The 11,422-nt window shown below is 44.8% G+C and overlaps 2 long non-coding RNA genes across 2 annotated transcripts; one reads left to right on the top strand and one right to left on the bottom strand.

Annotated features, from left to right (window-relative positions):
• Positions 1–1,205: 1,205 nt before the first annotated feature.
• LOC138664808 (uncharacterized) lies at positions 1,206–5,094 on the bottom strand. Its single transcript, XR_011318390.1, has 2 exons — positions 2,751–5,094; positions 1,206–1,422 (listed from the first exon to the last, which is right to left on the bottom strand). It is a non-coding gene; the product is annotated as an uncharacterized lncRNA (long non-coding RNA).
• A 3,206-nt stretch (positions 5,095–8,300) lies between these two features.
• On the top strand, positions 8,301–10,138 carry LOC138667553 (uncharacterized). The gene is made up of 2 exons (XR_011318817.1): positions 8,301–8,605; positions 9,648–10,138. It is a non-coding gene; the product is annotated as an uncharacterized lncRNA (long non-coding RNA).
• Positions 10,139–11,422: the final 1,284 nt, after the last annotated feature.

Below are 11,422 nucleotides of genomic sequence, written 5' to 3'. Positions count from 1 at the left end.
CGACTAACATCTAAACAAGTTCAAGCTGTCTTGCAGTCCGAGGGTACAACAGTGTCAACCCGTACTATCCGTCGGCGTCTGAATGAAAAGGGACTGTATGGTAGGAGACCCAGGAAGACCCCACTTCTTACCCCGAGATATAAAAAAGCCAGGCTGGAGTTTGCCAAAACTTACCTGAAAAAGCCTAAAACGTTTTGGAAGAATGTTCTCTGGTCAGATGAGACAAAAGTAGAGCTTTTTGGGCAAAGGCATCAACATAAGAGTTTACAGGAGAAAAAAAAGAGGCATTCAAAGAAAAGAACACGGTCCCTACAGTCAAACATGGCGGAGGTTCCCTGATGTTTTGTGGTTGCTTTGCTGCCTCTGGCACTGGACTGCTTGACCGTGTGCATGGCATTATGAAGTCTGAAGACTACCAACAAATTTTGCAGCATAATGTAGGGCCCATTGTAAGAAAGCTGGGTCTCCCTCAGAGGTCATGGGTCTTCCAGCAGGACAATGACCCAAAACACACTTCAAAAAGCACTAGAAAATGGTTTGAGAGAAAGCACTGGAGACTTCTAAGGTGTCCAGCAATGAGTCCAGACCTGAATCCCATACAACACCTGTGGAGAGATCTAAAAATGGCAGTTTGTCAAAGAATGGTCTAAAATTCCAGCAGAGCATTGTAAGAAACTCATTGATGGTTACCGGAAGGGGTTGGTCGCAGTTATTTTGGCTAAAGGTTGTGCAACCAAGTAATAGGCTGAGGGTGCCAATACTTTTGTCTGGCCCATTTTTGGAGTTTTGTGTGAAATGATCAATGTTTTGCTTTTTGCTTCATTCTCTTTTGTTTTTTCATTTAAGACAAATTAAATGAAAATAATACCAAAGAATTTGTGTTTGTAATCATTTTCAGGAAGAAACTGAGTATTATCTGACAGAATTGCAGGGGTGTCAATACTTTTGGCCATGACTGTATATCACAAACTTGACTTTAAACCTCTAGGAGTATTCATTATTTTAACAATCCAAACATATACCTGATTGACTACGGGTTTACTGACCCCTAACATACAGCCTAATAAGAGGCTATCAGTTTGGGTTAGGAGACTTATCCCAGGTATTGCGGTACATATTAGGATTGTGGTACATATTCGGATTGTACAATATGCCCCTGTGAACCTGGCCTTAGTAGATTTTATGGGCAAATAGATCTTACAGTATTAGGTTTTAAAATTTTATTACATTTAAAGAGTGTAAGTGCAATATACAGTTGTTTGAATTTATTATTTTTTTCCTTTTAAATGCAGGTTGTACACAAACATCTGTTCCACTAATGCGCACATCATTTAGCAGGTGAAGCAGCAGCTTAAGTAATACAGTGCAGTGATCTTCTTAATGGCCAAGCAGCTGATCTCAGGATACTCTGGTTATGTAAGGCTAAAAGGAAGGAGAAAAGATTAAAAAAAAAAAGTCAATAAAAGTGCACACATACACAAAAAAAAAAAACAGCACAGATCATATACGACTTGCCATCCCCATATTATGGATTTTGCATGGATCCATTACAATTCTTAACAGATGCAATGCAGCTGTCCATAATAGACATGCGGATGTAAAAAAACAAAAAAACAAAAACTAAACACACTTTCTGAAAGGCATTCAGACAACTTTGCATATGCTATTGTAAACCAGCCTAAGCTTGTAGTGCTATATACATCTTTCTTCCATACCAAAGTAGTTAGCACAACACTTTTGATCACTGAAGCGTTTTTTGGTGTTTTGTACATCAGTTTGGAGACACTTTTTTTGGACTGGCACTTGTTGGATGCTTTTATTTTTAATCTACATTGAGCAAGAAAAACATTAGCAGTTTTTGAAGCAAAAACGCTGGCGAAATGCTCAGTGACATGCTAGAAACTTTGAGCCTCCCCAATTACTTGCATTATAAAATATAGCCGAAAAAAAAACCGCCTGAAGAAAGTCAGCTGAATTCTTTTAACAGCTTAGTGTTTTGGAAACCTGAAGTGGTTAAAAGACTATCAAAAGAAAACCATATGAATAAACACGTTCTTACATGGTAATACATATATTCATTTTTTTGAGCCTTTAGTTAGTGCTTTTTCGGGTTGCTTTTACAGTAGAATCTACCACAAAAACAAAAAAACACACACACACAACTGTGTCTACATGCCCTTACATGGGGATTTTGTGGTTTTAAACATAATGTTTGAAATCAGGACACTTTTAGATGGAACTTTGAGGCAATGCCAGAAGTGGGTCTAGCCGGAAGCAGTGTAAGGCCTTATATTTTCCGTTCCTTCTGAATGTGCAAGAAGGGTACAAGCTGCACCCTAAAGAGTTTTTCACAGCTTTGTTGCAGAGCAAAAAAGCACATAACTGAAACACTGCTGTGATATGTACTCGACAATTAGGCCTGGGATACACACTGTGGTTTACAGCCAAAGATCGCCAGTTTCACTGCTATACTACAGCATAGTTTGAATGAAAGGGGGTCACTTTGCAACTCACAAGAGTCAAGCAAGTCACAAAAAGTTATAATCTGGATTTTTTCTAAGTTGAGTGACCTGGTACTTTGAGGTTCAAAATAGGACCCCCATTCACTAGCATTATGTGGTAATGCATTAGGAGCATACTGCAATATTTGGCCTTGTGACCTATGTCATGGCCAAAGTCGCCCTCTAGTTTCAGACTACAGGTTTCCTAGTGCTGTACACTAAAACAAAAGCTAGAAAACAGTATCATACCTGTCAATTAGAGAGTCTCTCATGTTTGTGGCAATGGTGCTTGGCTGAGCATCACTTAGCTTGAATACACTTTCTATGACTGACAGCTCTGTACTGGTCGTGTCCAGACCGCAGAAAGCACACCAGTCATTGACAACCATTCCTGCTGCAATCACTTCACTACCTCGATTGACTGTACCAGCCTGTCAAAAGACAATTAAAGTTAGTGTCAATTAGTGATTAGGATTTGACAGGATACATTTAACTGAATGCTCAAATTTCAAAATAAAATGTTTTAACGTTCTTTATACATACTGATTTTCACAACATGCTTTTTGAGGGTTATATTTTTGGTAATTCAATAATGAAATAAAGACAATGAAAATTATAATTTAGATTATTTATATAGTATCAGTATAAAAAAATAAAAATGGTGCCTTGTTTGTACACGCCAGAATATTCTAGATTAAACCATCTTAAAAAGTTGCTATATTTTGACGAAACATGGTGTTGTGCAAAAATTTTGCAACTTTACATATTCATGCTGCTAAAGTAGGGGGCATTTCGGCAGGAAGTGCATGTGGCAAAACTCGGCCATCTAATTGATGATCAGTTGTGGTATATAAGGTACTAGAGTAAGATTTCTGATGAGGCATGCCAGTTGTGAAATGTGCCCTGACTGATTAAGAGGCTTGCCCCCTAAGTGAACCAAGCGCCTCTTAAGCTATGTGCACACGATGCGTTTTTGCAGCTTTTTTTCCTCGCAGAAATGGTCCAAAAATGTAATGGAATCCTTATGCAAGCTTATTCAATGTCAATCCTGAAGTGTTCTGCACATGATCAGTAAATTTCCGTGCGTATTTGCAGTGCGTGTCTTTCTGCAGCATGCCAATTCTTTGTGCATTTCGGCAGCATTTCCGCACCCATTGACTTCAATTGAGTCAGTTAAATCCGCAGCAAAAACACAGGAATAAAAATGTTTGCAGATTTGCTGAGTTTGTGTTGCGTTTTACCATCTTCCTATGGTGTTTTCCACGCTGTCATGTGTGACAGCATGGAAAACAACTGCGCGGTGGTTCCTATCAGCGGTAACGCTACCGCCGGGGAGACAATCAGTTTTAAGACTGTCAGCGTGATCCCGTAGCTGTGACTGTCACCCTCAGTAACATTACCGCCAGTACTGTCGGTCACAGTGCTGCGGAATCATGCTGTCCGATGTCCGCGTGATCCTGCAGCAAAAAGCTGGCGTAGGCCGATGAGACTACTGCTTCCATCAGGCTATGTCTGCTGTCACTGATAACAGTGACAGCAGGTGCCGCTGATGGGATAGTATTATCATCTGCTGGCACCTGTGCTCACAGTTTAAGTAAAATTACATACATATTCCCATAAAAATAAAAAAATAAAAACACTCACCTTAACGCCTAATCCCCGATGCCCTTGCGTCCTAGAAATAATGTAAAATAATCCACCATATATTCCATGTGTGCCGTAGTCCACGTAATCCAGATTGTCCCACGGTGATATCACGTATAGAACAGTCACATCGGGAGATGTGACTGCTCTGCCCGGTGATACACTAACAGGAGGTAATTGCTCCCGCAGTGTATCACTGAGCTGCCGTGAGAGAGTTCACCGAAGTTCATCAGCCCGTCATCTCCGATGCTCTCACTTACAGCACCGCTGAGTGAGAACTTTCCCACGTGGCAGTGGTGCCGTAATCGAGATCACCGGAGCTGATCAGCTGATTAACTCCAGTTAACTCTCTCACTGCAGCTCAGTGCTATACACTGCGGAAGCAATTCCCTCCTGTCAGTGTATTGCCGGCTGTCTTTGAGAGCAGTCACATCACTGATGTGACTGCTCTCAAAGTGATCAGGATCATCGTGTGACATTATGTATCATCTTCTCTGCTATAATAAATGAAATGTGGATTACATCTGCGCTGCTGCGACAAATAATAGATCCAGATATACTGTTAGGGTGTTCGGGTGGTTTATTCAACGCGTTTCGAAGCTCAAAGGCTTCTTCTTCAGGAAGTTTCCACACAAAGATCTTCTCTGCTGACAGATGAGGAATATTTGTGGTTTATTTTATTTTTGTTACAGGAAACATTGGCTTCGGTGGATTAGGCGTTTGGCAATTATGGTCTAATTAAGATTCATTAAAGGAGTGTCATTATTTCAAATAAAGGACTTTATTCTGGGTCTCTGTTTTATACAATATCACTATGGGGTTATTAATAGATAGGTGTCTTATAGACACCTCTGTATTACTAGCCTGTGGGCTTGATGTCACCTGACAATACAAAGGTGACATCAACCCCACAAATATGAACCCCACTTGCCACAGCTACTGGGCAAGTGGGAAGAGCGAGGCTAAGCGCAAAATTTGGCGCATCTTATAGATGCATCTTTTCTGGGGTGGCTGAGAGCTGATTTTGGTCTGGGAGGGGCAAAAATCCATGGCCCCTTCCTAGGCTACTAATATCAGCCCACAGCTGCCTGCATATCCTTTGCTGGTTATTATTTATAAGGGTACCCCACATCATTTTTTGGGGGGGTCCTCCATTTTAATAGCCAGCAAAGGCTAAGTATACAGCTGTGAGCTGATATTAATAGCTTTGGAAGCTCCATAGATATTACCCCTTCCCAAACTATAAACATCTGCCCCCAGCTGTCGGCTTTCCATCTGCTGGTTATTAAAATTGCGAGAGCGCACATTTTTTTTTCCATTTTTTTCTTTAAAATTAACAGTTGCTGTTTAGCTACAGCCTATGTACATTCATTCTGATAACACTCCTACATAGGCTGGTGACAATGTATGGGTAGGTTTGTGTGTGTTTACTTATCAGCTTAGTAATGAGGGTGTCCAGCTGACACCTTATGACTAGGCCTGGAACTACTTGTCAATGACAGCTGCTGCTCTAATCCCATTACCCTGATACCACACTGCATCAGCATGAAAACTTGGTGTTGAGCCAAGAAATACCAACTTTTTTTTTTAATATCTTTATTTAGCTTAAAAAAAAAAAAAAAGCCTTCATTGCTGTACAAAAAACGCATGCAAAAACGTGCGTTTTTGCAGTAGCCTCTCTCCTGCATAGAGATGCAGAAACCTTGCAGAAATTTCTGCAAGAAAATACTCAACGTGTGCACATAGGCTTACTCCACCACAACCCTTCATTAAGAGTAGAATGTACTATGCCAGGCTTCATAAGTTGCGGCCACAGAGCTGTATGATGACTCAAACCTAGTGTGTACCAGTGTATGAACACAAGTGCAAGAATTGTGCGAGATATTGATGAACGATTGGATAAGGTACTGAAATACTGTGATAAAACAACTCAGTTTATGAAATCTGATACGTCTGCCTAGATGTGCTTTGAAGAGCATGCCTTAAAAGAAGTTGTCCACTTGCAGATAGATATGAACCTTGGAGTCTCTCTTTAAATACTTTGCGTTTCCAAATGTGCTTGTGAGCGGCGCTATCGTTGTCTGCTCATCCCCATGACGTGACCCCCCAGCTGCAGCTGCCAGTGATGTCACATCAACTTTCGGAACTAGAAGCCAACCCGGCATCACTGAGGCAGGTCCCAGTCTCCCCGAATGACTGGGCTGTGTGCAGAGCTTCACCGCACATCATAGCCCAGCATCGCGCGGGCTCTCCAGCACTGCTTTCATTAACAGAGCCCAAGAAAAAAGCAAAAAGAAACTTTGTAAGAGATAAATCCACTTATCACGCTCCAAAACTGCTTAAAGGGGGTTGTCACGTCTAAAACGATGCATTCACCGGGAGAATTCATACGTCTGCATTCACACAGTGACTGCAAACTTTTCATTAAAAAAAAAAAAAAAAAAAAATCAGTCTTTGAGAGATCACATTATATATTTGATCTATAAACCTACAGGGAGAAGCTCAAGAAAAACCTAAACCAAAACCACAAAAAAAAAACAAAAAAAAACTGCCGAGACTCCCAGCTCAGAGTAAAAACTTGCCAAATTGCAGAATACAAATGACAGATAGTTTTACTCCTTATGTACACATACACAAGGACTTCCAGAAATCCTGGAACATTACCTGAAAGTGTAATTACACTTAAAAGGAACGTGCGAGGAGGATTGTGCAAAGTGACCTACAGACAGTTATGTAGAATAAATTACTTGGCACTCGAGAAATTCTTTGCAAGGTAAAACGTGAATAGTTCATTTATTAGGTGCATCCAGTTCCATATAAATTGAACGTTTTCGGTCTAATCAAAAGACCTTCATCAGAAAAGGTTATAAAGTACTGTAATACATGTGTGGAAAAACACAAAGGAAAACATTTTTTAGAAAATGATGCACAGAGAAATATATAGTAAAAAACAGATATGGTACACATTGCTCAATGGAGAAATGATAACTAAACAGACATCACATGTTACACGAAGAGCAGACAACAGCGGCGGTCTAAATGGATCCGACCTGGTGCTCCGTGAGTGGTGAGCTTCGTGGTGGAGATGCTAAAGGCTGTAAATGTGTAGGAAGGATAATGCAAGAGAAAAGAGGGCAAGGAGACACATCACGTCCAACTGAAAAACCGAGCGAGTGGATAGCGAATAGGCCATCCCTAAAGGATACAGGAAGTGCGGTAACCTCTATGACTAGTGGTTGACGGACTAAGGTGCACAGTGAGATGCCTGAAATATAAAACATGAACATGTAAATAATACATAATTGTCATTGTGCAGGAATAGTGCAACATGTATGGGCACACAACCCCGTAGGGAGAAGAGAGCATAAGAATGAGTAGAGGGCAAGAGAACGGACCCTGCAGTGTGACCACCTACAACCTGCAAGAATGAATAGAGAAATAGCCCAGAGTAGTAAAAGCATATACTAGAAAATTATATTATAGCTACCTGGATGATTAGGGCAATCTGATAGGGCCCATAAGGTGCCAGCAACAGAGCAGGCCTAGGGGAGGGAGGGCGCCTAGGAGGAACAAGGAGAGATAGAGGAACACCTAGCCAAAAGTTGTCTATACCAAGGTAAACCCCTATAGAGTACTAGTCACCATCCCCTTTGTCTCTACCTTTCATCCCTTTTCGAGCCTGGTACAATCTACCATTAGGAGACATTGGAATATCTTATCCAAAAGTTACCCGACAGTTCCAGAATTTAAAGCTCCATTCCTACCATGTTTTAAGCGTGCTAGAAACCTTAAGGACAGGCTGGTCAAGGCAGATATTGGCTCAGGTTCAGTGGTCCCAAAACAAACTTTTCTTCACACCCAGAAACGTGGTACTTTCCCCTGCCTCAATTGTCTACAGTGTAGTAATGTACAAAAGGGCTCCTCTGTGTTTCACCCACAAACTGGTAAGGCCATTCCCATAAAAGGTTTCTATACCTGCGAGTCCACATTCGTGGTATATCTCATCAAATGCCCATGCGGCCTAGCCTATGTAGGCGAGACCACGTAAGCAGTAAGGGAAAGAGTGGCCCAACACAAATCCACCATCCGATGCAACAAGACACATCTTCCCCTCCCACACCATTTTGCCATAAAAAATCACGGTATTGCCCAACTCCGGTTTCAGGTTTTAGAACAGGTGGATATCCCTAGAAGAGGACAAAACCGTACCAGAATGCTTCAAAGAAGGGAAGCTTATTGGATTTATACGCTCCAGACCTTAGAACCAAAGGGATTAAATAGAGATTACGATATTTCAGCTTTTTTGTAATTCCTGGTTTTGTAGTCTATGTAAAGTGAGCACAACCAGGGAATGTGTTGATCGCATTTGTTTATGTCATGTTTTTAATTTTCTGTTTTACCTCTTTTCACAGAACCGCTAGTCACGTCCTGCGCACCGAGCACTGGCCCCACCCCATATGGTACAGTATCCACACTCAATGCCATTCTAGATATAGAGCATTAGTCTGGTCTCTATATCACCTGCGTGTGACCACCTTTGAGGTCTGTTCTAGACCTTCCCTCCTTTCTCTGTATTAGGTCATTTACCTCTTTATTTTGCATATACCCTGTTTGAGTTCTCCTCGTCCAGCCTCCCTTGCCCTCTCTAATTTCCCTGCATTTGTTCTCCCTTGTAGTTTCGCCCTTCCCCCCTCTCTCCCCTCGCTGTATAGGGCCGCCTCTGGCTTTCTTTTTTAGCCTCCGGCACTCATTCTCTTGGCGCAAGCGCCCTTCAGCTCCCTTCCGTCCTTGTCTCTCTGCGCACGCGCCGCCGACCCGGTCACGTGTCTGCTATGACGCTACGGGTCAGGTGATTGCCTGGCGGCGCGCACATAAACCCGGAAGTGCCGCCGCCAGACACCAGCCCTGGGAGTCTCACAGCCTTCGCTACACGGCGCCGGGGTCCTCCGGCTTTACAGGTACTCTCTGCCCCATTATACAGTGACGCTCGCCCTCTCTCGGCACTCCGCCTCGGCCTAGAGACTTAGTCACTCATTATATTTTCTTTTCAACAGCGCGTCTGCTCCTGCGATTTGCTCGCCCCCCACAGCGCTCGCCTTATATACCCTCTGCCTTACAGGTAATGGTGACTAGTACTCTATAGGGGTTTACCTTGGTATAGACAACTTTTGGCTAGGTGTTCCTCTATCTCTCCTTGTTCCTCCTAGGCGCCCTCCCTCCCCTAGGCCTGCTCTGTTGCTGGTACCTTATGGGCCCTATCAGATTGCCCTAATCATCCAGGTAGCTATAATATAATTTTCTAGTATATGCTTTTACTACTCTGGGCTATTTCTCTATTCATTCTTGCAGGTTGTAGGTGGTCACACTGCAGGGTCCGTTCTCTTGCCCTCTACTCATTCTTATGCTCTCTTCTCCCTACGGGGTTGTGTGCCCATACATGTTGCACTATTCCTGCACAATGACAATTATGTACTATTAACATGTTCATGTTTTATATTTCAGGCATCTCACTGTGCACCTTAGTCCGTCAACCACTAGTCATAGAGGTTACCGCACTTCCTGTATCCTTTAGGGATGGCCTATTCGCTATCCACTCGCTCGGTTTTTCAGTTGGACGTGATGTGTCTCCTTGCCCTCTTTTCTCTTGCATTATCCTTCCTACACATTTACAGCCTTTAGCATCTCCACCACGAAGCTCACCACTCACGGAGCACCAGGTCGGATCCATTTAGACCGCCGCTGTTGTCTGCTCTTCGTGTAACATGTGATGTCTGTTTAGTTATCATTTCTCCATTGAGCAATGTGTACCATATCTGTTTTTTACTATATATTTCTCTGTGCATCATTTTCTAAAAAATGTTTTCCTTTGTGTTTTTCCACACATGTATTACAGTACTTTATAACCTTTTCTGATGAAGGTCTTTTGATTAGACCGAAAACGTTCAATTTATATGGAACTGGATGCACCTAATAAATGAACTATTCACGTTTTACCTTGCAAAGAATTTCTCTAGAAGGGGGGCTGTAATGGGCGCAGCTGGATGAAAGCCCCCACATGACTGCGTTGCCAAGAAGGGAGTTTTTGAGTTTTGAATAAAAAAAAAAAAAAAAAAAGGGATCTTATAGGTGATTGGTGGAAATTTTTGAATAAGGGGTGGACCTAGTGGGGAAAGGAGGCAGGGGCTGGAGAAGTGCGGGAAGGATCACTTGTGAGGTGAATCATCAGGAGAGAAGAAGTGTGCAGCTACTCACCATGGCCTCCATAGACAGCCTCGTGGAGCAGCTGCGCAGGGAATCCAGGTCCAGGAGCGATGGATGGCTGGAAGAGCAGCTCACCAGGCTGCTGGGCGACTGCGGGAGCCGGGGCAGCAGGACCAGGAGAACCCGGCCCCCAGAAAGATTGTCCCCCGACATGTCACCGCGCGGCAGGCGCAGGCCGCGGAGCCCCTCCGGGGACCCTGCGGGGGCTGCGGGACGCGGCGCGACCATCCTGCCCGTCCCCCCCTCCGGCAGGAATCCACCCGGCGGCTCTGCCGGCGCGAGGCGGCGACGTGGAGCGGCGACCAGCCAGGCACGGCCCGATGCCAGGGCCGCAGCGGAAGCCAGGGCCGCAACGGAAGTGCGGCCTAGTCCGGGAGCGAGCGGCGGTGCGGCGCCCTCTAGCGGTGCCAGAAGCAGCCGGAGCACAGCGCGGGCAGCGGCGGCAGAGTCAGGAGGAGAAGGGAGCACAGCGACGTCAGCGGTGAGGGCCGCACAGGTAGTGCGGCCTAGTCCGGGATCGAGGGGAAGTGCGGCGCCCCCCAGCGGCGCCAGGAACAGCAGACTTACAGCACAGTCAGCGGCGGCGACAACAGGAGGAGCCAGGAGTCCAGCGACGGCAGCAGTGAGGGGGAGCTATGGAGCAGCGGTGACAGCGGCGGGCTCACCTCCCCTAGGTGGGCCTGGCAGCGGCACGAGACGACAGAGTAGGGCGACGGGCAGGCTGGCATCGGTGGTTCAGCTGGGCCCGGGACGCGTTGGTCGTGGGGCAGGTGCCGGTCGGGCAAGTAGGCCAGGAGGCCGAGGTGGATTGCAAACAGCCGTCAGGTCAAGATCCGCCAGGAGGTCCAGCGACAGGAGTGTATCGCCAGTCTCGGTCCCCCCTGGTGACGTGGAGGCCAGGGGCGCGGGCCTGGGGCAATTCAGCGGCAGCGACGACCCCGGATCTGAGAGCGAACATCCAGAAGATGGCGAACAGCGGGATTCCGGAGACACGGCTGGTGGGGACACAGCACCTG

This window comes from Ranitomeya imitator, chromosome 2 (assembly GCF_032444005.1).
Source record: "Ranitomeya imitator isolate aRanImi1 chromosome 2, aRanImi1.pri, whole genome shotgun sequence".
Lineage (NCBI taxonomy): Eukaryota > Metazoa > Chordata > Amphibia > Anura > Dendrobatidae > Ranitomeya > Ranitomeya imitator.
This window is presented reverse-complemented; position numbering and strand designations above follow the sequence as displayed.